Below are 27,479 nucleotides of genomic sequence, written 5' to 3'. Positions count from 1 at the left end.
GATGCAGGCAACGAGGGCGGAGGTCCGGGCATCCCGTGAGTTGTTGCATGGGGACCTCCGCACACTCATCCTCCAGAACGAGACCTACCACACCCGCATGCTTGCAGCCATGGAGGAGCAGACTAGGGCCTTGTGTGGGCTGCCTCCCATAGTGCAACCACCTCCGGATGCAGCTGCACAGGGTGATAATAGCGACAGCAGTGATACTCCCACAATAGGGTAGCCGTGTGGGCCATGAGCCCATGGAGGTGTTTTTTTTTTCCCAGGATCCACACAAGTGGGTTTTGGTGTGCACCCTGTCCTCGGACCTCCTGGGTGGCCTCCCTAACCCCCCCGGGCCCATCAATGGCCATTTTTAATTTTTTATTTTTTTTATTTTTTTTTTTCCCAATTTTTTTGGGACAATTTGTTGCCTTCCGTGGTTCCTGTGGGCATACGCTGCATTGTGGCTGGGCACATGCAGGCTTGTCATGTATTTGGTTCAGATGCTTGGGTTTGAGTCACACACACCCCTCCTGCTTCCCGTTTCCATGGGCTTGCAAAGGGTGTGCCCAAGTGACATTGACGTACATGGTGACATTGGACTCCCACTACATGTGTGGGTAGTCTAGTCAATACTGTGTATACATTCCTAGTGCATATTGCTGTTGTGTTGTACACTGCATGTTGCATTGATGTGTAACTCATCATCTGTGTCTACCTCCCAATTTGCAGGTCCCTTCCTCATGTCTACACAAGGCCCTCTAGTTTGGAGATGGGGTCCATGTTGGCAGCAGTGCACCTACAACTCTACATGGCGCCATCACTGTACAGTTGGAAGTGGTGGGAGTGCAGGCATTACCAGGTGGTGAGACTACTAATTTATTACATTTGTGATGTCATGTTAATGGTAGTACGTGCTCAAGTTTGTTGTTGGTCCTGCATTACTGTGAGCATTTCAGGTGTTGCAAGTTTCAATTAGGGCACTGTACATTGTGACACTTGTGTCATGTTGTGGGGATTACTTTGTTTACCTGCAAATTACATGACATGGCACGGTGTGTCGTGTGGCGGTGCTGGGGATGGGTTGGCTGACATGGCACTGTCCTCTTGTTGCATTTTGCAAGTGGGTATTCATTTTAGCTGCTTGAATGTGTTTCTTCACAAAACTGCCTTGGTGGTGTCTGTGTGGGTAGGGATGCACACATTGTAACACTTCCAGGTGAACAATCTCAGGCTGATATGGTTTTCACGGTTGATTCTCCAGACATTCAGGATCAGTGTCAGGTTGAGTCATCATTGATTGTCAGATGGAATGTGCCAGGGCAGTGTGCACTCCACAGGGGTGTGATTTCTATGTAAAGTAATTAGCCACTAGCTGTGTACGGGCTGCCTCCACCCGTGCCCTTTCCCCTCCCATGCGCAGCGGCTGTGCATGTGGTTGGGGATGTGGGGCCACCACCATGTCCACGGCCAGGCCCCGGCGTGTTGCAACGTTGTGCAGGACACATGCTGCCACTATGATCCTGCACACTACTGGGGGAGCGTATAACAGCTCCCGCCAGAACGGTCAAGGGAGCGAAAGCGTGACTTTAGCACTCCGAATGTGCGCTCCACTATGCCCCGGGTTGTAATGTGGACTGTGTTATATCTTACCTCGGGTGGCGTGGTGGGGTTCCGAATTGGCGTCATCATGTGGGGGCTGAAAGGGTAGGCACTGTCCCCTGTGGAGGTGGTGATTGGTATCATTGGTGGGTTGTGACCTTGCTCAGTATCTGACATGCATGCATGTGCAGTGGCATTCATACTCACCAAGCAGCCATGTATCGCCATGCCGTCCAGCTTCTAGGTCCCGGCTTAGGGTGGACATTCGGTAAATGAAGCTGTCGTGGGTGGACCCGAGATAGTTGGCATATACTGAGGTGATGATTCCCTTGGCATTACATACTACCTGCACGTTGATGGAATGCCAGTGCTTGCGGTTCCTATAGATGTGCTCTGATGCCCTGGGGGGACGTAGAGCCACATGGGTGCAGTCGATGGCACCTTGCACTTTGGGGAATCGTGCCACACTGTAAAAATCCAGGGCGGCAGCATGCCTTTCTGCAGGTGTTCTGGGCAGGTATATGTGCCTGCGGACTGATGGGCGTGCAGTGATGATGTTCAAGACCTGGTGTAGGCAGCGTGACTGGGTGGCCTGTGATACCCCACCCACTATGGCACTTGTCCGCTGAAATGATCCAGTGGCTAAGAAGTGCAGTACATTGAGGACCTTCTCCAGGGGGCTGAGTGCTTGGGAGCACAGGGTGGGTGATGTGAGGTCATCCTCCCACTCACTCACCAGGTCCAGTATTATGTGTGGTGGAAACCTGTACCTCCCATACACCTGGTCATCAGGCATCCCGAAAAGGCTGGTTCTGGGTGTTAATATTCTGGCCCTGACTATCCTCCTCCTCCTCCTTTGGTAGCCCACGGCCACTGCTGCTAGGAACGGTATGTTCATCTTGGGTCTGAGCTTGTTATTTTGTTAGCGCGCTAATTTATGCGTTGCGTGTGTTGTAGGCGAGCGTGTGACCCGCGCACCCCTGAAATCCAGTACCCAGTCCAATAGCGTGTGGAAATTCCCGCGCACCCCGGGATACAGGTGCGCTGACGTACTTGCGTGTGTAAGTGCCCGCGCACCCCTGAAATACACGTACATAGGCCAATCGCGTGTACGCGCACTTTTGTCCAATTACACGCAATGACACTCTGACGTGCTGTCCAATTACACGCGATGACACTCTGACGTGCTGTCCAATTACACGCAATGACACTCTGACGTGCAGTCTTTCCACGTGTGCTCCGTCATCACGTGCTGTGTGGGAAACACCCGTGCGGGTCACGTCACAGACGCGCTTACGTGCTGAGGGCCTTTGGTCCAATAGAATCGCGTATGCGTGCTGACGTGCTTACGCGCTAAGGGCCCTTCCTCGAATTTCACGCTGACGTGCAGGATTTTCACGTGCCAAATCACTCCGTATCAAGCTGGCCACGCGAAAACACACGGAAGACCACGCTCCTGCCCAGGAGGCCGAATTACTGCCCCCCAGTGCTCCGAGCAGCCTCCCACGTGCCATCTGCTGCTGCCTGCCTGCCTGCCTGCCTGCTGCCACCGTGCCCTGCCATTTGGTGCCTGCACATCAGCCATCTGCAGGGGTCCAGTTGCTGTGTCCACCCCTGCTGGAACTGAAGACTCCCGACTGGGATTACATCGCTCCACAGCCCAGCCCCAGGACCCAGTTGCCCACCCACACCTGCCTCTGGGGTTGCCATGTCGGGCACTTCCACATCTGGCACCAGTGGCAACCCCAGGCCAGAGGGGCAGAGGGGCACCAGCTTCACTGCCACCGAAGTTGGTGTCCTGGTGGAGCATGTCCTGGGGCAGTATGATGCCCTCTTTGGATCGTCCCGCGCCAGCAAGGAAGGACGGGAGAGGATCTGGGCCGACTGTGTGGTTGCCATCAACGCGGAGGGGGTGGCAACCCGCGACGTCCAGAAGATCAAGAAGCGCTGGGAGGACTTGAGGTCCAGGACCCTCGTGAAGGCCCGGCGCCTCGTGGAGGGGGGCCGGGGCCGCATGAGTTCCATCCAGATGAGGGTCCTGGAACGCGTACGCCCAGCGCTCCACGCCCAGATCCTTGAGAGGGAGACCCGTCTGGAGTTGAGCGGTAAGTGTCCAAGCATTGCTGTGTGAGACAGGGCATGTTGCGGTGTGCTGGTTCTCTGATACTTGCCTGTATGTGTGACATAGGCCATGTATGCATGTATGTGTGCAGGGACATCATGGTAATGCATGTGCGACCAGTGATGTGTGAACCACATGGTTGTTGCATGTGTTTAAATGCCACATGGGGAGCCCTATGCAGATTTTAAACATGAGAGCATGCCAGTCTCTGTTCCTGGACATGGGTGGGGGTGAGGGATGGGTGCTGATGCCAGGTACATATATGGTAGCCATGTCTGTGTGCCTGACCTGCGTGTCTGTGACTTGTGCATGCCATGGATGCATGACACATGTGTGTGACAATGCACAGATTCACTGATGCAGCCTAGTTACCCTTGTATCCGCTGTGTTTGGGGTGTATGGGGCCAGATGGATGTGACTGAGGTGAAGTGTGTGCATGTGATAGGCATGACCCATGATGCATGTGAGTTCCATATCATTGTATGTTTCAAGAGTCCATTGGACATGTATGGAAATGTCCATGGCATGCACCATGCCTGTTACTGTGTGTGTTTTGCCTGGACTGACCCATGTGTTGTGGAGGGACATGATGGAAGTGTACTTTGACAGTGGTACTCATCTGCTATTGCTTCCTGTCTAGGGGACCATTGTACAGTACCCTGATGCTTGTGTTCTTTGTCTCCCTCTACGCAGCGGCTAGTGAAGAAGAGGGCGGAGACGGCGCTGTGGAGCAAGGCGGCGGGGATGCCCCCACGGCTGCAGCGGAAGGGGTGGGTGAGCCCCCACAGGGGCCTTCTACGGTGGAAAACGGTGAGGAGCCATCCAGGTTGGTGGTTTCCACAGAGGAGGAGGAGGCCGCCACAGGGGCACACATGGGGCCTGGTGGGGGCATCCCTGCTGGTGCAAGTGGTGCAGTCCAGGGCCAGGGGCAGGAGGCAGCACAGGTCACCGTGAAGGGGCCTGTGCATGTCGCTGTCCCTGACCCTGTGAGTGCACCACCATGCACCAGCAGGGATGCCCCGTCCCAGGCCCGTCCGCAGGTAGAGGGGATGTCCATGTCACCTGACTCCCCTCCACCTGCGGACGAGGGGACCCGTGTCCATATGGAGAAGGTCCTGATTGGGGTTGCGATGCGCGCGGGTGCAATTCGTGATGACGTGCGTGCTTCCCGGGAGGAGAACGCACATCATCACGAAGAGCACCGTGCCGACGTGGCCCAATTGGGATCTTCCATGTTCGGGGGTTTCCTGCATGTGTCGGCCAATCTGGCGGCCCTCTCCTCCTCTGTGGAGGCTATACGCCGGTCGTTCTCCTCGCCGTCTTCCAGGCCAGATGCCACCAGGGCCCCCTGTGGACCTGCCCTGACCTATGCAGCCAGCTCGGTGGGGATCCCATCCCTGCCACAGTCGGGAGTCGGAGGTCAAGCAGGGGTGGACACCACAGCAACTGTACCCCAGCAGATGGAGGATGTGCCGGCATCATCAGGCAGGGCACGTGCACGACGGCGTCGGTGGATTCCATCAGCCTGGATGCCGTCGTGCTGGCAGAGGCAGTTGCGTCGGAGGCAGCAGCAGAGTCAACGTGGGAGGCATCATGGCTCGGGGCCATCAACATCGGAGGGGCAGGCATCGGCCGGAGGGCAGGAGGACCCAGGACAGGAAGTGTCTTCCGTGTGGCTGCGGTTGGGCCAGCAGATAGGTGCGGAGCGGCGGCGGGCGGAAGAGGAGCGGCTCACGATGGTCAGGGAGGAGAACTCCATGCGGAGGGCCCTGAGGCGGGCCGAGTGCCTCGAGGCAATCCGCAGGGGGTTGGAGGAGCAGATGGCGTCGTCCCTGCGGACCCTCGGGGCCATGGAACAGGACCGCCTCCGGGACATAGACGAGGAGTTTGATGATGCCCTGGCCCGGAACACTACGGAGTGAGCCGCTGGACTTGCCTGCCGCCTTTGTATATAGTTCTTTAGTTTTAGGTTTCATTTGTTTATTCTTATGATTTGGAGTCGACGGACACAGTTCCACTTTTTGTATATAGTTGCATTTTTGTTAGGGTTTTTTGTAGGTTTCCTTTGTTCAGTTGGGCTCATGGACCCTTGGATATTTTGTACATAGTTCTTCATTGGATTGTTTTATTTTTTAATTTTTTATTTCTTCTCCATTGAGCAATGGTGTTTGGATTTATTTTTTTGTGTCGGATTGATTTCATTTTTTATGTGACTTTGAAGTACATTTTTTTTGGATTTGGTGTTTTTAATTTTTTTGGACGGACATGCACCTTTTCTTTTTTTCATTGGCATTGTAGTTTGTTTCATTTCATTTGCATTCATATTTTTTAATACAATTTTGTTTTCATACTTCACTGTGTGGTATCATCTCATTGGTTTCATGCATGTCATGTTGGGTGTTTTCCAATTCATTTGCAACCATTGTGTGTGACAGACATGGGTTCATTTGCTTTATGTACGTTGGGGGTGTAACATGTAATTTCCATTTCCATGTGGGTGAATGGGTTACTTGGTAGGGCCTTTTGGCTGTGGAGGCTGACCATTACGCACATGGTTGGTGATTGTGAGGACCTGGGTGCAGGGAGACATGAGTGGGGGCCTGGTGGAGGCTGCCCCTGGTGGCTGGGGGGTGGGGGTGGTGGGAAACATGGGTGGGGGCCTGGTGGAGGGTGCCCCTGGTGGCTGGGGGGTGGGGATGGTGGGAGACATGAGTGGGGGCCTGGTGGAGGCTGCCCCTGGTGGCTGGGGGGTGTGGGTGGTGGGAGACATGAGTGGGGGCCTGGTGGAGGGTGCCCCTGAATGCTGGGGGGTGGGGGTGGTGGGAGACATGAGTGGGGGCCTGGTGGAGGGTGCCCCTGGATGCTGGGGGGTGGGGGTGATAGGGGACATGAGTGAGGGCTTGGTGGAGGCTGCCCCTGCACTGCTGGGGGGTGGGGGTGGTGGGAGACATGAGTGGGGGCCTGGTGGAGGGTGCCCCTGGATGCTGGGGGGTGGGGGTGGTGGGAGACCTGGGTGGGGGCCTGGTGGAGGCTGCCCCTGCACTGCTGGGGGGTGGGGGTGGTGGGAGACATGAGTGGGGGCCTGGTGGAGGGTGCCCCTGGATGCTGGGGGGTGGGGGTGATAGGGGACATGGGTGGGGGCCTGGTGGAGGGTGCCCCTGCACTGCTGGGGGGTGGGGGTGGTGGGAGACATGAGTGGGGGCCTCGTGGAGGGTGCCCCTGGATGCTGGGGGGTGGGGGTGGTGGGAGACATGGGTGGGGGCCTGGTGGAGGGTGCCCCTGCAATGCTGGGGGGTGGGGGTGGTGGGAGACATGGGTGGGGCCTGGTGGAGGGTGCCCCTGGTGGCTGGGGGGTGGGGGTGGTGGGAGACATGAGTGGGGGCCTGGTGGAGGGTGCCCCTGGATGCTGGGGGGTGGGGGTGGTGGGAGACATGAGTGGGGGCCTGGTGGAGGGTGCCTCTGCACTGCTGGGGGGTGGGGGTGATAGGGGACATGGGTGAGGGCCTGGTGGAGGGTGCCCCTGCACTGCTAGGGGGTGGGGGTGGTGGGAGACATGAGTGGGGGCCTGGCGGAGGGTGCCCCTGCACTGCTGGGGGGTGAGGGTGATAGGGGACATGGGTGGGGGCCTGGTGGAGGGTGCCCCTGCACTGCTGGGGGGTGGGGGTGGTGGGAGACATGAGTGGGGGCCTGGTGGAGGGTGCCCCTGCACTGCTGGGGGGTGGGGGTAATAGGGGACATGGGTGGGGGCCTGGTGGAGGGTGCCCCTGCACTGCTGGGGGGTGGGGGTGGTGGGAGACATGGGTGGGGGCCTGGTGGAGGCTGCCCCTGGTGGCTGGGGGGTGGGGGTGGTGGGAGACATGAGTGGGGGCCTGGTGGAGGGTGCCCCTGCACTGCTGGGGGGTGGGGGTGATAGGGGATATGGGTGGGAGCCTGGTGGAGGGTGCCCCTGCACTGCTGGGGGGTGGGGGTGGTGGGAGACATGAGTGGGGGCCTGGTGGAGGCTGCCCCTGGTGGCTGGGGGGTGGGGGTGGTGGGAGACATGGGTGGAGGCCTGGTGGAGGGTGCCGCTGGATGCTGGGGGGTGGGGGTGGTGGGAGACATGGCTGGGGGCCTGGTGGAGGCTGCCCCTGCACTGCTGGGGGGTGGGGGTGGTGGGAGACATGAGTGGGGGCCTGGTGTAGGCTGCCCCTGGTGGCTGGGGGGTGGGGGTGGTGGGAGACATGGGTGGGGGCCTGGTGGAGGGTGCCCCTGCACTGCTGGGGGGTGGGGGTGATAGGGGACATGAGTGGGGGCCTGGTGGAGGCTGCCCCTGCACTGCTGGGGGGTGGGGGTGGTGGGAGACATGAGTGGGGGCCTGGTGGAGGGTGCCCCTGGATGCTGGGGGGTGGGGGTGGTGGGAGACATGGGTGGGGGCCTGGTGGAGGCTGCCCCTGCACTGCTGGGGGGTGGGGGTGGTGGGAGACATGAGTGGGGGCCTGGTGGAGGGTGCCCCTGGATGCTGGGGGGTGGGGGTGATAGGGGACATGGGTGGGGGCCTGGTGGAGGCTGCCCCTGCACTGCTGGGGGGTGGGGGTGGTGGGAGACATGAGTGGGGGCCTGGTGGAGGGTGCCCCTGGATGCCGGGGGGTGGGGGTGGTGGGAGACATGGGTGGGGGCCTGGTGGAGGCTGCCCCTGCACTGCTGGGGGGTGGGGGTGGTGGGAGACATTAGTGGGGGCCTGGTGGAGGGTGCCCCTGGATGCTGGGGGGTGGGGGTGATAGGGGACATGGGTGGGGGCCTGGTGGAGGGTGCCCCTGCACTTCTGGGGGGTGGGGGTGGTGGGAGACATGAGTGGGGGCCTGGTGGAGGGTGCCCCTGGATGCTGGGGGGTGGGGGTGGTGGGAGACATGAGTGGGGGCCTGGTGGAGGGTGCCCCTGAACTGCTGGGGTGTGGGGGTGATAGGGGACATGGGTGGGGGCCTGGTGGAGGGTGCCCCTGCACTGCTGGGGGGTGGGGGTGGTGGGAGACATGAGTGGGGGCCTGGTGGAGGCCGCCCCTGGTGGCTGGGGGGGTGGGGGTGATAGGGGACATGGGTGGGGGCCTGGTGGAGGCTGCCCCTGCACTGCTGGGGGGTGGGGGTGGTGGGAGACATGGGTGGGGGCCTGGTGGAGGCTGCCCCTGGGGAGTGGGGGGTGGGGGTGGTGGGAGACATGGGTGGGGGCCTGGTGGAGGGTGCCCCTGGTGGCTGGGGGGTGGGGGTGGTGGGAGACATGAGTGGGGGCCTGGTGGAGGCTGCCCCTGGTGGCTGGGGGGTGGGGGTGGTGGGAGACATGAGTGGGGGCCTGGTGGAGGGTGCCCCTGGATGCTGGGGGGTGGGGGTGGTGGGAGACATGAGTGGGGGCCTGGTGGAGGGTGCCCCTGGATGCTGGGGGGTGGGGGTGCTGGGTGACATGAGCAGGTGTGCAGGGTAGTCCCCTGTGGTGTGTGCTGCCTGCAGGGGCCGTGGAGGGTGTACAGGGAATACCTGGGAGCACACAGCCAAATCACGTGTAGAATTTCCCGCGTACCCCTGTCATACACGTGCCCACCCAAATTGCGTGTGGAACTTCCCGCGCACCCCTGAAATCCACGTACCCGGCCAAATCGCGTGTGGAACTTCCCGCGCACCCCTGAAATCCACGTACCCTGACAAATCGCGTGTGGAACTTCCCGCGCACCCCTGAAATCCACGTACCCGGCCAAATCGCGTGTGGAACTTCCCGCGCACCCCTGAAATCCACGTACACGGCCAAATCGCGTGTGGAACTTCCCGCGCACCCCTGAAATCCACGTACCCTGACAAATCGCGTGTGGAACTTCCCGCGCACCCCTGAAATCCACGTACCCGGCCAAATCGCGTGTGGAACTTCCCGCGCACCCCTGAAATCCACGTACCCCGCCAAATCGCGTGTGGAACTTCCCGCGCACCCCTGCAATCCACGTACCCTGACAAATCGCGTGTGGTACTTCCCGCGCACCCCTGAAATCCACGTACCCGGCCAAATCGCGTGTGGAACTTCCCGCGCACCCCTGAAATCCACGTACACGGCCAAATCGCGTGTGGAACTTCCCGCGCACCCCTGAAATCCACGTACCCCGACAAATCGCGTGTGGAACTTCCCGCGCACCCCTGAAATCCACGTACACGGCCAAATCGCGTGTGGAACTTCCCGCGCACCCCTGAAATCCACGTACCCTGACAAATCGCGTGTGGAACTTCCCGCGCACCCCTGCAATCCACGTACCCTGACAAATCGCGTGTGGTACTTCCCGCGCACCCCTGAAATCCACGTACCCGGCCAAATCACGTGTGGAACTTCCCGCGCACCCCTGAAATCCACGTACCCTGACAAATCGTGTGTGAAACTTCCCGCGCACCCCTGCAATCCACGTACCCTGACAAATCGCGTGTGGAACTTCCCGTGCACCCCTGAAATCCACGTACCCTGACAAATCGCGAGTGGAACTTCCCGCGCACCCCTGCAATCCACGTACCCTGACAAATCGCATGTGGAACTTCCCGTGCACCCCTGAAATCCACGTACCCTGACAAATCGCATGTGAGACTTCCCGCGCACCCCGGTATACACGCACACGTATTTTTTGTCAGCGGGTGTCCGTGTTTGTGGGTACCCCTTTGCACGTCATTTGTCCTGGAGGGCCACAGTATAGGACATTCATCATGGCTGTATATAGGTGCTATTTGTTGGCGCACCTTTTGGCGCACATTTCTTACAGGCGCAGAGACGCTACCGCCTGCTTTCTTGTGGCGGTCGTGTTTGTCCCTGTGCGCTGGTTTGAGCGTGCGCTTTTTTGCCCTATTCTATTCCATGAATACGTGTTGTAGGCGAGCGTGTGGGCGTTCCGCGCACTTGTACCCTGTACTTCCCCCGTGACGCCCACATTTTGGCAAGTTGTTCCCCATTCCGAGTGTTACGCCCCGTGTTCCGCCCTCTTTTGTTGCGTGCGCCGCGCTATGTGCGATTTTCGCTGTGGCCTGTGCGATTTTCGCTGTGACCTGGCGCACGCAGTTAGATGGCCTGTGCGCCAACGTGCGCCGCGCACTTTTTTATCGCACATCCGATGGTTTTCTCGCACACGGCCTTCCATGAATCGATGTGCGCTGCTTTTCGTGCGATTTTCGCACTTGCACTGCGATTTTCGCTATTCCACTGCGATTCGCACGTTTTTGGCCACTTGCGCCGCGCTAATTATTCCATGAATCGGCCTGCTAGACTTTACTTTTGCGTTCAGGAAGGCTGGAGTTCAATTTTGAATTAAGGCTCTGATAAGTCAGCGTCTGGCAGTCTGTAAATATAAAATGGTGTTCTTGAGATTTCCATAACTTTCAAATTGTGTTGCTATTTTTTAACGTGTTGTCTCTCTGCTATGTAAAGGACTTCAGGCTTGTATGTATTCTTTAGCACTAGAGACCAGGCTCCCTTTTTTGTTCAAAATCCCACCTCTAAGTGGCGTTTGTTCCTTGTCAGGGAGCTCACTGGGTTATTAATCCCAGAGTATTTCTAGCCTCTTGATGTCACTCATTCAGGCGTTAGATTCCCATTCACGGAAGCTGAGCTCAGTCGGATGACGTCAACTCGTTAATCAGAGCAGTTCATGTTGGTCTTGTAGGGGTCATATTGACTGAGGATGTTTAATTTTGGCAAGCAAATGACCTGAACAGGGGCTGGGGGTCTGTGTGTGTGGGGGCCGAGAAATGTAAAGTCAAATCTAAAATGCAGCTGTGTGATGTGATCAAGGCTGCCTGAAGATGCGGGGGGGGGGGGAGTTGGGGCAGATGGGGGCCCATTTAAATGAATGGGGGAGTGCACGATCATCAGCAAACATGCAGTGATGTATATTTTTAAGGTTTTCAAAAGCAAAAGTGTTATTTTTTGTTCACCAGCACTTTCAATTGGTGCAGCTGTTGTTTCCCTGATTCACACATATGATCACAATAGCAATGTGAGTTATGGCAAGAATTCCTCAACGTGCTGTGTTTTGTTTCTCAGACGTCATACAATGTTTAACAAGGTAGTGGGTATATCGCTCGTCCAAAAACTGCTTGAATTTATGGTGCTTGTTTTTTGCTCGAATTTTACCACCTAAACGTAAATGGAGGGTTTGGGTCAGGGAGTCTTGGTGGGAGTGAAGTGGGTGGCTGGCAGTTTAGGGGTAGTGGGTTTCGGTCATCGGCTAACTCTGTGCATTCTGTGGTAAAAACAAAATTGAGTAAACAATTAAAAAAACGAAATTCGAGCAGGTTTGCTCGAGCAATACACCTACATTCATTTAACACCTTCCTTGCTGGATTGCAGGTCTCCTAGATGAGCATAATGCTACGAGTGTTGTCTCCTCAGTAAGTAAATATAGCTTGCTTGTGGAGTGTAATCCTTGATAAAGTAGTGCAGGGGCGAGTGGATGCAAATGATCAAGGCAAATGCTTATTGTCCCATGCACAGAACATAGATGTAGGGAGTGGAGGAGCTGGAACCAAAAATTGCCACTTGGGATGTACATTACACTTCTCTTATCTCGTGCCAGTTCCAACACTAAAGATGAAAAGTTGGAAATGCCCCAACGGCGGCCAGCCCTGAATGTGATACTTAAGTCAATAACTAACATAGTAAAGTCATGATTAGGGGTTATAGTTAACATTTTTAGCTGTGCTCTTTTTCGCATGGGGGAGTTATTTGGTGGTAGCTAGAGGTACCAACTGCTAACGCCTGGCAGTGTCTTTGGTAACTCCATCTGGCCCTTCCTCTGCGACCTTTGGCGTATTGGCCCTCACACTTAGATATCAAAGAGTGATATATTGCTCATTGATAAATTAATCACTTGCGTTTCAGCAATTTATGTTTACCCCATTCATTTTTTTCTAAATGACGGCTGCTTGCACAGCGGAAGAGCCACTGCCACAAGTACTTCCCAAAGGAGCGTACACATTGCCATTAGCATAAGGAAACAGCGATGTTCCACAATGTGTGTGTCTGTGGTTGTGTGCCAGCAGTTTGCCTGATGTGTTCTGTCTGATGTGTGTCTCTTCATTGCTAACTATACAAAGCAGGTAGTTCTATGTACTTTAATTAATTTAGCAAGTTAACGTGTCAGTGAATGAAATGATTACCAGTAGGGATTGTGTACATCCTGCTTCCCATCATAATAAATCATACTTGTTTTACCCAGAAGGTTTCCATAAAAATATCTTTTTTTTACGTTTATTTACAATGCACTTTGCTGTTTCGCGCTTCCGCATTAATACATATCAATAATTGTATCATCACATAAAAGAGCACAATACAAAAAATCAAAGTTACTAGGTGTAAAATGAAAGCTGGATTGGTAGTAATGTGGTCTTCTCAGTACATTTGAGTGAAATATACACATGTCCCAGAATCTCAACTTGACCAACGTGTGTGATCCTGGGCAAATCACTTTATTTCACAGGGACTGAAGAGTGAATTTAGCATGTCATGCTTTACCTGGACTAAGATGATAGTACATGGACGATTGAGTCTGCATCGGGCAATGATCACAACAGTATGGCTTGTGAGGCTGCGAGGCTGTAACATGCATATGATGATTACACCTGGTGAATGAGGGAAGGATTGGCGAACCGACTAGAACAAGTTGTAATCCCAAGGAAACAATGGGGGTGCCACTCAGCTGGAAAGATTCAAGCCATTTGGAGCTGATGCTAGAAATGGTTTGAAACTTTTCAAAAAGAATTTGAGCAACTCGTACAGATATGAGTATTTGATGGTTCTTTTGTAATACTGCACCATACAATCCTGGGCCACTTTCCTACAATGCATTATTACTGTTGGAAGAAAGAAACACAAGGGGCATAAACGTTAGCGCAAAGGAAAAGAGCGCAGAGCATGCTCTTTTTTCATTTGCGTTAATTTCAGAAATGCACAAATTGTCTTATCCTAACGTGCACATTTTGAGGGTGATGAGTGGCAGCATAAATGATCGGTGACCAGCCCTCTTGCATACATTAGTGCCAGGAGAGAACTCCTGACTCTAATGTATAACGGGCTCCCAGCACCCATGTAGGTACTGTGAGAATATTTTAATAATGACAGCATTTCACATCCCCTTGTCCATATTCCAATTGGGTGCAGGCGAATGGGACTATTTTCTGTGCATTTCAACGATCATTGTGGATTTGGCATGTGCTTTGACATTCACAAAAATGTCCTCCTATTTGTGCAAACGTGCAAAGGGGTGAAAAGGGGCATCTTAATGTTTGCATCTGTGATTCGCACATTTAGACGCCCTTTGAGAAAAGGGCACACGATTGTTCAGTCTTAGTGAGGAGCTGTATAAGTGCAACTCATCTCTTATGACAGAAAACTATTACCTTTCCTGGGACAGTGCAAATGATGTGCAGTCCCCTTGCATTCATTAGTGTTGGGAGAGCACACCAGACACTAGTGATTGTCAGACTACCAGCACCCACATGTGTGCTAAGAACACATTTGACATAGTTTGAAATGGTAAAAAGAAATAAAAAAAAGTTGTTATCACTGTTTGAGGCATCGAAATGCAAGTGGGTCAGCACCAGAATGGAAATACCTGCCAGGGTCAGAAATGATTTTGTCATGCATTGTGCATTCACTTGCATCTGTTACAAATAAGCACAGACATAGGGGAGGCAATACATAATGTAGCGCAGATGAATTGTGCCATCTCAGAACAAGTAATGATGCCAATAAGGAGAGGAGATATAACAAGTCCCCTCATGCATAAAGAAGTGGAGTGGATAGACCGCTTGGATTGTTTGGAACCAAGGGGATTGAATGGTAAATGTGACTTGACATCTTTTATTTGAAAATGGTTGGTTAGAATGTGACCAGGCCTGACCTGTGAGGAAACATTGAACTACCAGAGGTCACCTTTGAATATGGAAAGTAGCAGAGTGGCTATGATGTTATATTGGGAGCAGGCTGGACCTTAGCGGTCTTAAGAAACAGAAGATTTATTAAGATTGTGAAAAGTCATATAGTGGGAAGGTTGAGAAATTGTCGAAGAAAGTATCATATTGCGTGTGTGTAAATTATGTATTGTACAACATTTTCCATGCCATTCCTATGTAAGTTCATCATAGAAAATACCTACTTTAACCTTTCTTCGCAGAAATTTCTGTTGTCTTACAAATCCATCCCCATATCTGTACACATACATTGGAGGGCCATTTGCTATTTTTTGATTAAGTGTGAAACAGATCTGAAAAATACCTCACAGTTGTAATTTGCATTGTGTTTTTTTTTGGAGTTTTGAATGTGTCCTCAAAGTAACCAATTTGAGCACCCATCAACTAGAGATTGCATTCAAATATAACCATTAACCTTCTTGAAAAGTACTTGTCCAATTCCCCTATGCAATTCAGCAGAACTGGGGAAAAATAAAGCAGAACTACAATTTGACACACTATTGTTAATTGCACCACCAATGTATGTAAACCGATTCATTATAGTTAATGTGAGGCATGGGCTATCTTTCTTGGGATGCCTTACATCATCACTATATATCCCTTTCTAGACTATGTAAAATGTCAGGCACCCTCCTTCATTCTGTTTGTTTCTAATTAGATAACATTCCGGGCACTACCAGAGATTATTGCCCACAATGTCGCCTGCGTGATTTTCAGGCCCACTCCAAACATTCTGAAAACAATGCTAATATGAGTATATTACCTTTTCTACAGCATTTGATTTTGGTTTCTATTCGAGCAATTTGCATTACCACATTCTTACTCGTGTAGGATCCAAAATGGGTGTTTACTAATGTCAATGTTATGTCTTCCTTTCTGATTAATGGCCCTGTGGAATGAGTAACACCATTTTGTAACCATCACTTTATCCCTGTGAACAAGACACAGACTTCATAGGATTTTTTGGTTTGTAGCTGCACGATTACAAAAGGCTGATCATTGTTTAAAAATATTGAAAGAGTTTAACACGCTTTGTACATGTTAACATGTCATGATATAATGTAGCACAGTGTCTAGAGGCGGTACGCAGCAAAGCATGCTAAATACATCATCTTACTCGCCCACTCACAGCATCGACACTTGGTCTTATTCCGAGGTTAGGGAACTGCTTCCTGTAGAGTTGCTGCATTGGAAATAGTGTTGGTGCACGTTGGGGTAAAAAGGGCAGGGTTAATACTAACCTTTGGCGCGCAATCTGAGGCCAACATAATGGTACAAAACAGCAAGTGATTGGAATACCACCTAATTTGACCACTTTAATGTAAGCAGCATTTTTCATGCAGTTTTTTGTATAAGGAAGTGTATCCAGTTTTTAGGTGACACTTCATGCAGAAAATACCACATGCAGATTTGTTGAAAATCCAAATGCTGTGTTTATTGCCTAATTATGAGTCATGAATCAACCAGAAAACAAACAAATAGCTCAAAAATCGTTCTTATGCCGAAAGGTAATGCTAATGTGTTCCAGGTGGGAAAAAGTGGTCAAAGGGAATTATGATGGCATCTCGGAAAACTGAAGCACCCATCAACACAAGTCCAGCAATGGGCAAGCACAATTTTGGACACTCCAGTTGCCACACAGATTCAACAGAAACGACTTAAGACTTATAACTAGGTATACATGAAGTGGCAACCAACATCAAAAGCCAATGATGGGCAGGTGAGACGAAACAAGGGCAACGAGCCTGCAATCACAAGACAGAGGGTATGAAAGACCAGAGAGCAACATGCATGGGATTGGTATTATAACCAAGAATGTGTAGGAGCTACTGATAATCATTGATGAAACCATGGCTGGCAGATGAGAAGTGACGCCTAGTCTAGAGAAGGAGGAGGAGCCAGGCTTCGGTCTGAAGGCGACGACCATCTCACTGGCTCCGCTTCAACAAAGGCCACTGACTGTCCTCCACTTGTGTTTTATGGGGCATAATGTAACAAATCATGGGGCTGTTCCATGTCATGTTGCAGCCAACATTCTCTCTCATACGTATCTTGTTCATGGATTTCTTCCTGCCCATGGTCATTCACCACAACATCAAATAATTTAATACAAGTTTCTTTACCATCACTTGCTTCCTCATCTGGTGGGGCCACTGTGCTACTACCATATCTCTTTGATACCCAACCCCACAATGGATCATCTGTAAAAATCTGGAAGAGCAAACATCTAAATTGCCTGCAATGCCACCATCTGCACCACACACTGCTGTACTCAGTTCCTGGCTTGACGTGTGGCCGCCTGATGCTCTGGAACAGCTCCAGGGACAGATTCAAAGAGCCACCAAGCCAAACCCTGACCTGGTTGCTTGGTATGTGACAGTGACACTTCATTTTAATTCACGTATCTGGCCCACCTTCTGTTGTCAGATGACTCCATGTCAGTGTAGACACCCCATTCCACTCCTGTGCTTTACATTTCCTTCAGTTGTACTTGTATGGATGGCAATACTGGGAGTCTGGAACAACCTGAAGCCCTTGGTACTGGAGACAATAGAACCTGCCACTGTGGGGCTTCAACTGGATTAACCTGCTTTAGCAACCTGTAACATATACGCCTTGAGAAATTGACCCCAAGGCACGAAAACCAGGTTGACTTCTTTCAAAATGCAAACATTAAATGGGAATACTTTGTGTCAAAATGGAAGTGAGCTTCCAAGCATCGTTCTCGGTTAAAATGCAAAATTATAAAGAAAACTCTTCCTTGGGAAAACAAACATGTGCATGATTAAACAGAATAATGTTTACACCAGAAGTCTAGTGTATGTGACTTTTGTATAATGGAAAATGATATCACATTTGCTGGCTCGAACCACTTAGCCAATATCTTACACAAACAGAGAGAGAGATGCAAAAAAGGTGCAGAGCTTTTGGTTTCTCTGTATCTTAATGTGAGGAAATGCCATCTGGCAAGCGTGCAAATCCCTGGCTTTTCCATTTTTATGAACACATAGGATGATGAGGGTAGTTCCGTCTCCAAAGGGGTTCATCTGCCAACCAGATTCCCCTTTTCCGTCGACTCCTTGCCAGAACTCGGGCCCGGCTGCATCAGTGGTCTAATCCATGGCGACTGCTCTACTCATGGCACAGAGCAGGTTCACAGGCCACAAGGTGCCCACTAGACACCTGCAGCCCAGAGGCAACATTTAAGATATGCCCCCTAGAACCCAAGACTATGATGATCATAAGTAATCCATGCAGGTGGCAGGATAAACTCCAAATAAAAGCTATGCCTGAGTTTAGGCATAGTGCATGGTACTACTTATGATCACAACCGCCACATTCCAATTGATAATGCACATTTGTCACAGCTCCACTGTGGAAAGTGATGTGTATTCTGGCTAGCTGGGTGTAGCCCACAAAATGGCAGGTCAAGAACCTACAGGGCCTCCTATGTGATCTCTTTGTGAGGGCAGAGAACACCCTTTGCCTGAGACAGCCACACAGTAGGCAGCTGTCTGGGCTCAGGCCTCAAATTCCTTTTCACTTTTTTCTCAGTGAGAAGGGAAGCGGGTTGGATTATGATATGTAGGCACTCAGGTCAATGGAAGGAGGCTTCCACTACCTTGATTCTTACTGTCCCTCTCTCTCTTTTTCCTGTCCCCTCTATTAAATCTGGAGAAAAGTAATTTGGGTGTGTCTCTCAGAAGGGCAAAGCCCACTCCGTTCAAGAGCAGGTATTGGACCTCTATGGCAGGCTAGCTTTAGTCCAACAACTTGAGGACTTGTGCCTTTAAAAGAAGGGATCTTGCACCCTTTTGTCAGATTCACTCAGATCGCCATGGATCCTTTAAAGCCACAGATTCGTTCTGAAGACCTGACCGGACCTCCTTTGTAAGAGTTACACTCTCCAGTGCCCTTCTGCCAAAGGTGAAGATGGAATCATCCAAGACAGAAGGTCAATCTGTACCCTACCACTCCCTGGGCACATCTGGAGTAACCTCTACTCTGGATCAGGAACCACCACTCTGCACCAGAATCTCTTGAGCTGGGAGAGCAGACCCTGATCATAACCGTCCTATAATAGGGTCCCCATAAGAGGGCCTCATAGCAACTGGAGGACCAGACCAGGTGAAGATCCCTGTTCACTGCACCAAACTGATCACTCCAGGTTCACTGCACCTGGAACAAGATGATAGTTACTGGTGCTTCTTGCTACACTCCTCCAATACATTGAACATTGCTTGGAGCTTTGACTAGCTCAACACTGATGTCCCACCCAAAGCTCGTCACCTGGTGGGCCTGAAGCAACTTCTCAATGGCAGAACTCCAACCGAATCACTGGAGAGCCACATGTCGACTGTAACTGAGGTTTCAACCACCTCTCAGCTCAGCTAGCCCTCGAACTGCCACCTCTCTGATTGCACATCGACACACCCAAGATCACCACTTCGATAACTATCGCACACCGTCCCAAACCACTGAAGCGTCACTCATCGAACCCTCCCGGTGGCTAAAGCCGGACTCTGCCTGAACAACTGTGAAGTGTTCATGGGCCCGCCCCAATCTGCATCTTTGAGAGCCATTCCTCTGCCACACAGAGCACCCGCATCCGCCCCTTCCCGACACTCGCTTGCTGCAGGAACCTTCTTGGTCCTACATGCCGGAACTGAGCCTAATCAGCTCACACCATCGTTCGACCCCAGTTCTGACTGTGTCAGCCCACCAAGAACTGAATCGAGGTACTGTTAACTCTAAACTGCACCTCAGTCCACTTGGCCCCTAGACACTTATTAGGTCATGGTCGCTCCTGTTTTCACCAATGTATCCTTCTTGTGGCTATTACTTTACCTACCATCCCTGGAACTACTTTCTCCAGTCTGTCTCTGTTCTTCCTTTGGGGTGGGTTTGTGTACAGTATTTTCCATTCGTTCAATGGGCAGATGGTGTGTTTAATTAACGTCTGTATATTTGTATGGAACATTGATCCCTCAGCACACATTACCACAAAAGGTGAAGTAGGTATATTTCTTAACTGTCCCTGTGTTACCATTATGATTGCATTGTGTTTTGGTTTGAAGAAGTGTGAGGGCTGAGGGGGACACTTTTACCCATACTCATCATTGTACTCCTGTGGAACAGAATCCAAGTTGTCACACTTAAACACTATTTTTGTTCATTATATCCACATGAAGTGACACAAATACTACATCCAAAATGTGCTTAATTGAAGGAATGAATTAATTTTCTTTTATGACACTTGGGCACAGTGGACAAGAACTCATTTGTTTTCTTTTCCCCCCTTTATCACCCTAATTTCTTGTAAATACAAACAAGGACATTTCAAATATGTGTGATTTATTTCAGTAACTTCCAACACTCACTACCACTTCAACCACACCCCAATACATAACTCTCCAGCCCAAATCCCCAGCACACATCTCCCTCCATCAATTTTCAAAACACATCTCTGCCTTCCGCATTCCCCAACACAGACCTCCCAATCCCAAACACTACTTCGCACAGATCAGCAATACCCACCAGTTCTCCTTAGCCCAACAATTCCAACTGTCACAAATTGCAGCATAGCTAGTTTTCCCATTTGCAAAGGCACGGTGGTGTAAGCTGTTTGCCGGGAACAATCCGTTATATACGTTTGACAGGAGTTGGGGGGATCTCCTTTATACACTGAGTGATATGCTTGCCTTGTAATGGCTTGGGAGGCAAAGCATGATCGTCTGGAGGGGTGCCCAGAGCAATGCCAGAGGTTATAATAAATTCTAAACTTTGCAACCATCACCCCTTTTGTTTTGATATAGCCACCCCAAGTGGCACCGGTATGCATAGACGTGGGTCCCATGCCTACTGGGGCGAGAGACCGAAGCTACTCCTTACTGATGAAACCCAACAAGCCTTAGACATGTCTGGGGATGCTTGTGGTTTTGTGCAGAAAGTATGTGACCAAGCAGTTTTGGCTTAACTGCCCCTTTTGGGGTGGGAACAAGCCTGATTTGCATATGGGCTTTCCCCTTTTTTAATGGCTTGTCAGGCAAAGAACAAGGGGCTGGAGGGTTGCCCCAGAGCAATGCCATAGGTTAAAATTCATTCTAAACCTTCCAGCCATCACCCCTTTTGTTTTGTTTTAGTCACCCCGAATTGGACGGGCATGCCCAGACGTGGGTCCTGTGCCTGCACGACGTAGAGACCCAAGCTACTCCTCACTGATGATGTCCAAGAGGCCAAAACATGTCTGGGGATGCTTGTGGTTTCGTGCAGAAGGGTTGTGACGAAGCAGTTCGGGCTGCACTGCCCCTTTTGAGGTGGGATCAAGCCTGATTTGCATATGGTCTTTCCCCTTTTGTAACCTGTACACTCTAATTTGCACTGTGGTTTCTGTGCGAGCCGGTGCAGCGCGGCTAGTTCGATGCAGTGGCCGTTTTGGCGTGCCCATTTTGTAGCAGAAGCCTTTCTGGCACCATCGGTTTGTCGCGAGCGACGTTTGGACGTGGCCGACATTGCAGCCATGTCTAAATGCCCTTGCGCCAAATTCAAAAGGATTATTCTTTGCAAATGCGGCACGTTGACAGTTACTTTGCTTGTTAACGTGTTGCATTTGCAGCTTTCATTAAGCCAGCTTTCATTAACTCGAGTCCGGGGGACAAACCACAGCTGACTATTCTATTATTCAGCTCAATCAATGATAATTTTTCTTGCTGCAAAATCGGCACATGTTTGAACTTGACCTAAAGGTGGAAGGAGGGGTCTCCAGCAAATTATTTTTGCAGCCACCCATATCCAGCAGTTACAAAGCAAGTTTTTTAACTATACTCCAAAAATCGTAAGATGTGTTCCACCATGTGTGTAAAGGGTGCAGGTAATTGTTGATAGGGTCAGGAGAGAGGGCAAGGATTTGCTGGGTCTGAAGTGTGATCTCTCTTTTTATTTCCTAGTATATGTTACCATGTGACTCGCGTCGATCTGGGACATACAATTGTCTCGGGCACCAATGAAAAAGTGTCCCACAGCTGCAAATGGCAAGGTTGTATACTAATTGACCTTTTCACAATTGACCTCCGGAGAATTGACCTCGGGAGAATTGACCTAATTTAGAAGGTCAATTAGGACATATATGCGGGGGGAAACGCCCGCAATCCCCCACCCAATAAAAAAAAACCTGCATCCCCCCACCGAATCCCATTATATTCTTTATAATTCAAAATCAACCCAATGCATATATAAAATAACTAAAATAATATTAAGGTCAATTAGGACCACTATAATTAGGTCAATTGTGCAAAAGATCAATTGTAAAAGGTCAATTTTGGTAATACCAATGGCAATACATTTCTTTTGTGACAGACCCAAGAGTGTGTTTTCTGAGAAAATGTGAAGCAAATTGTGCATTTTAACCAATATTTATTCAGTAACACTGGTCAAAACGACTAGCCGCATGATGAAGTAACTCATCTAACTGGCCCACGATGGTCAAAAAAGTGGCCCACTTTGATCTAAAAAACGGGCCTACACTAGTAGTTTGCATTATGGGTTCAGACATTGCCCTATTGCCCTATCAGCCAGTCCAAGCCTGCATATGATGGGCTAACAGCAGGGCTGCCATTTCTTTGCTTGAACGCCTGAAGCAGGAGTGCCATGCCTTTCATTGTACAGTACCATTGTTAATTAGTAGTGCTGCAAATCTGGTTTTATGGCACAGTAGCTGCACTCAACAGAAGGGCTGCGATTATCGCATGGACTCTGCCAGCCTGTGCGAGTAGACCTGCGACAGAACAGCCGTATGTCAGGTATGCCTTGTATGTTCAGAGATGGACCCAACCCTTTTACCTTTTCAGAAGCACTGGGAACATATATCTAACATAATTAAAGCACCCGCAGCAGAGAATCAAGGTTTTATCTTCCAGCTTAATTCCGCCAATGTGGGTAAAATGTTTTGGAAGGTCAATGCACCTGCTGCAGAGATATGTGTGAAATGCAGTTCTCATTATTGAATGCTTGCTATACTGACAGCTTTCCACTTCTCAACAAGGATGCAATTTATACAATAGAACTGGCTGACATGCCAGCACAAATGGGGTATTTCTTACTAGAACGTATGCATCCTCTTCAACAAGGCGACTGGACTATAATGGGGAAAATAGGGTTTATTGTATTACGACAGTGATTGCTGTAATCTCCCTTCAAAGGAAGAGCTGACACAATTCTAATGCAACAAAAGCATAATCTCTTGGTGGGGCTGCTACACCTTCTATAGGAGATAATAGCTCTCAGCTCTGAAGCAGTGCAGCCTTTTTCATCTGCCCAATGTGCATTTAATAGGAGTATATGGCCCTTTTCAGTAGTGCTCAAATAATGTTATGCCACAGCACCAGCTCTGCTCAGGAGGACTGCTAGCATGTCAGTATGATAGAGGGGAACTTCTCTGCAGATTCAACAGTGTACACATTAATTTCCACATCAGGAATTTGGAATCTCTGTCTAGTGCGGGAAACAAATTAAATTAAAAAATAAAAACCATCACGTAGCCTTGAACCATGGTAGCGCAGAGTTGAAGACCCAGCACGTAACCACTAGGGCAAAAAGAGCTGTGGATTTCAATGTTGACAAGGTTCATATTGACCTGCAATTGATTATGTGGTCATATAGAAATTATTCCTCTCCTTTGGCATAGTGGTTAATTGTTGGGTCTTAAATGCTGCAAGAAAAGAGTTCAAGACTGCATATTTGTTTTTATTTAATGTATATAATGTGCTGATTTGGCACAGGGTATGTATTGTATTGTATTTGGTTATTTATATAGCTCGCTTTCCTCACTTGTGTGGCCTCAATGTGCTTTTTCGGTTGAAATGCCCTCAGTGACCGTAGACCATGTACTGGAAAATTCTAAAGAGTTTACCTTAGGGGATGCATGTTTGTATTTTGCCGGTCTAGGACATGAGTGGCTGGCTAGGATCGACTAAGCAGCCCAAAGAGAGGCCAGGCATGTGGGTGGGCGCTGTTGGTGGTTTGCGATAGATTGCTATTGTTGAGAGAGTCGATGTGTGGCCAGCTATACTGAGTTCCTTTCAGTTGGTAGTCGTTGTATGCTAGTGGCAGAGGTGTTGAGGTATGTCAGGTGTTTCAGTCTAGACGGCTCTATGCGATGCTAGACCGGAAGAGCGTAGCCATAGCAGCATTCTACGGTGCATGGATGCTTGGCCATGCCTGCAGCCCGTGTCCACACTGGTGGTGTGACATATACGTATCGTAAGCTTCGAAATTGTTCGGCTGGAGCGATCTTTGTCCAATGCACCAGAGGAAACAGGCCTAGATTTGAGAGACCTGTACTGTGGGGGGAGGTCTAGGTTTTGGATAAATTCGGTTTCACGGTATAAAGACAGTTATTGGTGGATACGATTAGATTTGGGGATCCTGTATATAGGGTTTCACGCTACAATTTGGGTAAGGGATAGACACACCTAGATTTCAGAGTCCTGTATAGTGGGAGGGAATCCTAGGTTTCACAGTACAGTCGGTTTCACACTATAAATAGGTGGTCATGGCCCAGGTTTCAGAGTACAGTGGATTTCACAGACTAATAGGCAGCAACGGTCTAGGCTTCACAGTGCAGTGGGTTTCAACAGTAAATAGGCAGAAATGGAGGACGCACCTAGATTTGAGAGTCTTGTATAGTGGGAGAGAGGCCTATGTTTCACTATATAGTAGGTGTCACAATATCATCGGCAGAGATGGAGGCTACACCTAGATTTCACAGTACAGTAGGTTTCACACAGAGATGGTGTGCATGTTTTTCGTTTTTGTTTTTTTTCTCATTTGGCGCTTCCGTTCATTTGTTTATGTACTTATTTGGCACTTGTGCTCATTTATTTATGAACCTGCCCCTGTAACTCATTCATGTTACTGGTGCAGGTTCAGAATGTTTTTAATGTTAGCTCTTTCCACACCCAAGCATCCCTGCACCAAAATGTCCCTCCGCCCTGGTGGCTGTGGCCAACAGGGCGTGCAGAAACAGGACTCGCACGAAACAGCTGTGCCGAAACCTCTTGCGCTGAATCGGTCGCGGCCAAACGTCCTGCTCCGTTTTGTAATGGCTTGGCCGGAGAAGAACAATGGTCTGTAGTGTTGCCCAGAGCAATGCCAGAGGCTAACATTAATTATTAACCTTCCAGCCATCACCCCTTTTGTTTTACTTTATTACTGGTGCCATGTATCTTTAGAAAGGCTTGGTGTGTTATTGGGGCACAGTTGGATGGATACTTTACACTTTTACAAGAGGCAGCCTACTACGCAAATAATGCTGATGCTTCAGGCAATAGGATTTAAAGGGTTGACACATTGGTACATAGCTACAGATCCATAATCACGATGCACTCTCTCTTGAATGATTTTTCCTTGGTGAGTTTGTTTTATGCTAAATATATCTAAATTATCGGAGAAATAGTTGGGGAGGTTGTGAAAAATGGGGAATTACAGACAGGCTGGCATGATTTGTTCAGCATTTCACAGTGCATTCTGGGAATTGTTGTGTCCTTTACTATGATTTAGTTTTTTTTAGTTTTGCACCACATGTCCTAGGATGTAATGGGTGCACATGTGTGACAGGGTTAAGTGGGAAAGGGGCTTTCAGTGTAGGGGTGTTTTGCATGATGCATCCATGGAACTCCAGAGGGCATATGTTTTCAGATGCATGCATTGTTATGTTATTGAAGTAGATGCAGTAAAATTAAATAGGAATTTGCAATGTACTCTCCACCTGATGGGATATCCATGCTCCTACTCAAGCCAGCTGAATTGTCGGTGATTCAATACCCACAAACTATAACAGCGTTTCAGGTGGACGATTAGGTCCCTGTGAGGGAGGCCTGACTCCTATAATTCCCCCCATACCATACCCCGCTGCCCTAGTAGGTCCTTACATGACATTGGGACATTTTAAAGCATGTTTAAAGTATTTTCATATGTTTCCATCGGCCTGCCACACTTTCTTCCCTTCCATTGGCACGCTTGGAATATTTCTGATCTCCTCGATTCATGGATTGTGCACTTGTTGCCTCTGTACTCTGAATGGGTTCTCTTTCCCAATGTTCTTGCATATTAAATAAATCCCAAATACATGTGCCTTTTTGCCTGCCACTTTGAATGACTAAGGAAGAGACATGCTGAAATAAGTGACCTTACCTATTACAAAATCTCACTTGACTACTGCAATGTGCTGTTCTACTTGGCTACCATAACTATTTGAAACTTAAGGAACGGTTCAATTAATTTTTGCCATTCATTTTTTAGACATGATATCATATGTTATTTATAACGTGCTTAATACCCAGAGGTTTCTAAGCGCTGCCCCAGGATCGAACCTGTGTTACTCCTTGACGTCGAGCAAGTTGCCCCTGAGCTAACCTCCTGAGACATAACCCATTTCTTAAAAATATACATTTCTGTGCCATGCTCAACCAGTCAGTCAGTATCAGCTGGTATGCCTACCAACTTGAAAAAAGTGAAGTCCCTTGACCTGCGCATGTGTTATGTTCATTTACAATATTTTCACATACAAATGCCATTGAAAAATACCAAATGTTGCTCTCTAAAGGAAATCAGATCTGTCTAGATCTGTCTAGATCTTTGATGTGTGATGTTAATATTGCTTTCTGTTATCTTGTCATTTTCTGCGTATTGCCATACATCCATTGGTAGTAGTAGTCATCAGATCATCAGATGGTCAGTTGTCAAATCAAAGGGGCCAAAATGTAAGATCTGTCAATTAGCCTTTAGTGTTCTGCTGATCCACTGAGTGGTAATCCATGAAAACACATCAGCGTTGAAGCATGGAGAGATCTGTTCCTAGGAAGACATTCAATGGTATGCTTCTGGGCATCACCTGCCCAGTTATCCCTTGATTTAATGCATGTCCACCTTGGTGGATTGTGCCGGTCACAAATGAAAAGGCAGGAGCCTCATTGATGGGTTGCTCTAACCGACGACTCTGGTTGATGCAGTTATACTAAAACCACTTGATGCTAAAAAACAAATGTTTTTGAAGACCCTAAACATTTAATTGACCACACCTAACTTGTACATGTCAGAAGAAATCGCAGGGGATCAGAATTGTCATCACCACATTGCAGAAAACATCCAGCACAGATGTGTTTTTTTTTTTATTCAAGAAATGTGTAACCAATTGTGTATTTCAGATAACAGGACAGTGTACATCACTAAAGGGATCTGAGAATGTTTTGTATTATGCATACGAAACTGAAACTATAGAATGTTATGCAGAAAACAAATGTGCCTGTGGGACCTTTTATGCATAAACACTATACACTATACACTAAATATTGTTTGTCATCATCTCATTGTTTCTGTGTTGTTTTCTGAAATCAGTAGTGACAACTTGTGCCTGAAACAGACTTGCCCCAATGTTTTCTTAATAACATTACACATACACCTGTGGCAGAAAGCACACATCAGGCTACATGTATAGATTGTTGGAGACCCCATACTACTATTTAAGGTTTTAAAAGAAAATTGATTGTACAACTCCACACTCGGATTTAAAACAAAACACAATGCCTCTAGAAAGAATTCCAACAGTGCATTTAAGGGGTACATAACTTAATTGGTTCCCTTTCTCTTTCTGTTCACATGGCCAACACAATCCAGACGATTCGGGGTGGGTGGGGTAGGTATTAGACTAAAACTGATATTTATTCAAAGTATGGATTTGAATCACTCTCTAATGGGATGTTTAGGCTTGCTTCTGCAAGGACACCTCCCACTCTATCTGCTCTCTATTTTTCTTTTCC

The 27,479-nt window shown here is 49.5% G+C and overlaps 1 protein-coding gene across 2 annotated transcripts in view; it reads left to right on the top strand.

Moving 5' to 3' along the window:
• The window catches only part of SEMA5A (semaphorin 5A), a 2,281,219-nt gene that overhangs the window by 1,699,548 nt on the left and 554,192 nt on the right, over positions 1-27,479 (top strand). The window lies entirely within an intron of this gene.

Source organism: Ambystoma mexicanum, chromosome 5p (genome assembly GCF_040938575.1).
Source record: "Ambystoma mexicanum isolate Mex_15411 chromosome 5p, UKY_AmexF1_1, whole genome shotgun sequence".
NCBI lineage: Eukaryota > Metazoa > Chordata > Amphibia > Caudata > Ambystomatidae > Ambystoma > Ambystoma mexicanum.
This window is presented reverse-complemented; position numbering and strand designations above follow the sequence as displayed.